This window comes from Eptatretus burgeri, chromosome 8 (genome assembly GCF_056783735.1).
Source record: "Eptatretus burgeri isolate ZD-2024b chromosome 8, Ebu_testis_v1, whole genome shotgun sequence".
Classification (NCBI taxonomy): Eukaryota; Metazoa; Chordata; class Myxini; order Myxiniformes; family Myxinidae; genus Eptatretus; species Eptatretus burgeri.
Genome location: NC_140968.1, coordinates 95181315 through 95186232, shown reverse-complemented (window position 1 = coordinate 95186232; position 4918 = coordinate 95181315).

The window sequence follows — 4918 nt, the reverse complement described above, 5'->3', positions numbered from 1 at the left end:
CCTCTTTCAAAGAACTCTGCTTCAAGGTAAATCTTTGTGTTGGTCGTTTTTATTTACTTGATGCATGTGTACATTTGCACGAGTGTGTATGTACATAAACTGTATTACCACAATGGCATTTGGCACCGGTGTGTGTGTGTGTGTGTGTGTGTGTGTGTGTGTGTGTGTGTGTGTGTGTGTGTGTGTGTGTGTGTGTGTGTGTGTGTGTGTGTGTGTGTGTGTGTGTGTGTGTCGTTGATTGATATCTTTGTATGCAAGTTTCAGAATGTGGAACGGAGTCCTCCCAGGGTGGGCTCAAAGTATCCACCTTCATTACGGTAAGGGGTCACGATTCCTGGACCAAGTTGTGAAGTTTTCTGTTCTAAAGGTTTTGTGCCGAGGGTTCTCTTCAGGATCGGTGCTGAGCCCCGGACGGCTTCCAACTGCAGTTCGTTTGTAGTGATATTCCCAGGGATGGTTTTTAATATCCCTGTGAGGTTCTTCATCATCACTGGTACAACTTTGGCATTCTTCAGCTTCCAGAATTCGGGATCTTGTTTTCACTTCATTCTTGAGATCTTGGTATTTGGTCATTTTCTTGATTTCTGCATCGTTTAGTCCAAATCCACTGGTATTAACACCTCATTTAGCAATGCCTTCTTTTCCCTTTTTTGTACCTAAGTATAATATCTGGTAGCAACACTTTGTTTTCAATGTTCACGCTCGACGGGATAATTAGGTCGTACGTGAGCGGTACTTCCATGTTTTCAGTCCATGCTTTTGATTCATTTTCCCACAAATTTTCTAGAACTGGGATATCAAAGTTTTTGCAGATGTGCCAGTGGTTAACATTACAAACTCTTGTGTCGTTGTGTGTACAACTGTTCTGACATGAGATTTTTAAACTTATCTGTGTTCAGTCATTCAGCATGGCATATCACTCTCTTTGCTAACGCCACCTCCACCCCTCACCTATGTTTTCTTCTTTTTCCTCCTCCTTCCCCCCCTCCCCCCACTCTCTCTGTCCCATCCTCACTCCCCCTTCCGAATAAAATGCAGCACTCTCCTCCCACACTGCTGTCACTCTCCTGCTGAGTCTCTCTCTCTCTCTCTCTCTCTCTCTCTCTCTCTCTCTCTCTCTCTCTCTCTCTCTCTCTCTCTCTCTCTCTCTCTCTCTCTCTGTCTGTCTCCCTCTTTGTCTCTCTCTCTCTCTCTCTCTCTCTCTCTCTCTCTCTCTCTCTCTCTCTCTCTCTCTCTCTCTCTCTCTCTCTCTCTCTCTCTCTCTCTCTCTCTCTCTCTCTCTCTCTCTCTCTCTCTCTCTCTCTCTCTCTCTCTCTCTCTCTCTCTCTCTCTCTCTCTCTCTCTCTCTCTCTCGCTCTCTCTCACCCTCCCTCCCACAGTGCAAAGCAACGTTTTGTGAGGCGTTGCTCTCCCCACCTCCACCCCCTTCCTCATTCTTCTCCCCTTCCTTGCTTCCTCTTCTTCACCCACTCCTTCACTCCCCTCCCTCCTCTCCCTGCCCCTCCCTTCCCTACGTTCTCTTTGCCTGACCTCCCCCTCTCTCTCCCTTTCTCCTCCTCCACCCACTCCCATTCACACCACCGTCGACAAAGTGACATGTATTTACTAGAACTTAATAAGATCGTTGGTTCTTTTTAAGCCGTTTGTACTTTGATATATTTTCATGGAATAAGTGGGCACTGATTTTTGTTGTCGGTGCTTATTCGTGAAAAAACCTCCTTCCATCTCTTTCAACTGTTCCATTTGTTCTGGTACTTCGTTGAGTTCTCGCCCTCCATGAGCCTATTTTTTTTAAAACATTATGACACGGATTACCCAACCGGTCCTTGTATTAAATGAGAATACAGATTACCCAACTGGTCCTTGTGCTGATTGAGAATACGGATTACCCAACCGGTCCTTGTGTTTATTGAGATGTGCATAACCCAACTGGTCCTTGTGTTGATTGAGATTTGGATTACCCAACCGGTCCTTGTATTAAATGAGAATACAGAATACCCAACCGGTCCTTGTGTTGATTGAGATTTGGATTACCCAACCGGTCCTTGTATTAAATGAGAATACAGAATACCCAACTGGTCCTTGTGTTGATTGAGATTTGGATTACCCAACCGGTCCTTGTATTAAATGAGAATACAGAATACCCAACCGGTCCTTGTGTTGATTGAGATTTGGATTACCCAACCGGTCCTTGTATTAAATGAGAATACAGAATACCCAACCGGTCCTTGTGTTGATTGAGATGTGGATTACCCAACTGGTCCATGTATTAAATGAGAATACAGATTACCCAACTGGTCCTTGTGTTGATTGAGATGTGGGTTCCCCAACCGGTTCTTCTGTTAAATACGTACAATGTATGGGTTCCCCTCTTGTTCTTGCAGTAAAAGGAGACGTAAATTCCCCCATTAGTTTTGGTCGATAGAAATGCCTCCAAAAAATTCGTTTTCATTTTTGACTCCCTGAAAAAAAAAGTTACCCACAAGAATAAATTATTTTGATCCGTTGTGTTATTTGTAAAATTTTATCTTAAAAGCAGCCCCCGTGCACCACCAAGAGTTCACACGGTTACATGATCACATCATCACAAGACGGAGGATGCAGATTTGATGGCACAGGCAACCTTTTGCTGTGTCCCAGCTTCCTTGGGTTATCTCTATCATATCTCCAAAGTATAGCAATTTATTTTGTCCTATATATTTTCTTACTTTCTCTTGTCAACATCTGCACTGATAAAGATCAATATTTATGCTGATTTCAGGTAATTTCTTCACTATATCGGCAATGGAAAGGTCAGGAATTGGTTTAACTATCACCATGTCGTTTTATTTGATTTTCCCATTACTTTTACTATCGCCAATGTCGGAATCCTGATTCTTCCAGAAAACAGGGATGAAGTAGTGGGTAACACAACTGGAAGGACACTCAGCAGAGCACAGACACTACCTCCGCAAGGCTGAACAGTTTTACGTTTTGTATCCACTGATATTAGGTCATATCTGGATTCGGATCTTCACCAAAATCGAATCACCTTGTTCTTATCACATCCCCAACCTGTACACCAAATTTCATCCGAATCCATCCGCAAACCTTTTGAGATACCCTGTTCTCACCAACAAACAGACAGAGGTGAAGCCATAACCACCATACACCTTCGGCGGTGGAGGTAAGTTACCAGCTGTGTGGGTCTAGGGTCATCACCACGGAATTCCAAGCCCCAAGAAGGTCTACAATGCATTCCAGGCAGAGTCAATGTCACGTGGCTCAGGTACATGCAAAAGCAGTCGGAGGCTCATACAATTATCATAATTATTTATAATGGTCCAGGTGCAAGCGAAAAACTATCAACAATACAAAACCTTGCTCACCCTGTTTCCATTACCCATGGAATCCGGATCAGGCACGGTGTCCATCCATACGTACAGAATAGGCCATTCTCATGAAAGGGAAATGAAGCCAGCCATTCTATCTGGGGCCACGCTTGATAACTAAACATTTGACAAAAATAGGCCATTGCTTGCTGGTAACCTGGTGGATAAACAATGGTGAAACACTGCATACATCCATGGCCGAACGAGCTGCAGCTCTTGCTCTGCTGCTGGAGAATGACGCTTATCGGATCACATTGTCGTTCATCTTGTATTTGGAATCAAAATGTTATATTTTGGGTTCCGAGATGTATATTTATGAATTAAATGATAATCGTAAATCGGTATATGTTTTTGGTCCACCGCCCCTCGGACAAGGTTGGAGTACGGCGCCGTCCGAAAAGGTCGGAGTACGGCACAAATGAGTGCCGTCCGACCAACCGATCATCCGTCCGACCAACCGATCATCCGTCCGACCAACCGATCATCCGTCCATGTAGTTTTGTTCACGTGATATTTCAAAAACATTTCAAGATTGAGCTTTCGTATTACAGATATCGATACCTCATGACATTATCTCAACCGGCTGTGATTGGCTGAATTATGTTGTCATGGCAACCATCTCGGGTAACTTGGCTCGTGCACGAAACATTTCAAAAACCGTTGAACGTTCAGCTTTCAAATTACACAAATCTATTCCTCCTACCATCCAAAAGGTGGGGGACCTCGAATATCAGCCCCTTGTTATGATAATTACCTGCGCTACTGAAGGTGGATGGAGGTTATGTTTTCACCCCTGTTTGTCTGTGAGCAGGATATTTCATAAAGATGTGGACAGATTCGGACGAAGTTTGGTGGACAGGTTGGGTGTGTGATAAGGATGCAGATCCGTAGCCTATCAGTGGGATATGAAACGTAAACTGTTCAGCCTGGTGGAGGTATATGCTCCACCGAGTGCTGTTCTCGTACTCGTTCCATCTTGAGTTCCAAAGTTGCTGGAGTGAAGAGTAGGCGGTCTGGTTTTGGATTTGTTCCAATCGAACCCGACTTGAACTGCTATCCTGGTGCTGTGCCAGAAGCAGGCACTGCATTTCAGATTGCGCAAAGCTGGCTGTCCGTTCTGCATTTATATGTTGGAGATTCCACTATTTCTGCAAAGTTGATCTGACTCTTTCCTTGGATAATTACAGCTACCCACATTCTACAAGGCCTTGGTCAGCAGCTGAATGGTCTCCACTCTTGGCTGGTGTTCCAGCAGCACATCTCTGTCTGTCTGTGTCTCTGTCGGTCTGTCTCTGTCTCTCTGTCTGTCTGTCTCTCTCTGTCTCTCTCTGTCTCTCCCCCCTCGCCCCCCTCCCTGCTGGATGCTGTGGTTCTCCAACAATCCCCTTATAGTTGAAGTTCCAAAACCCAGGCTGTCTGCACACTTCGACTCTTTTATTCCTCGCTTTTTCTGACAATGCCGCCACCTTCCAGAAGCTCTTCTGTCTCACTCTTCCTCCAGAACTTCAAGCTGCCCGTGAGTGAACCGCCACCCCCTGTCATCCCCA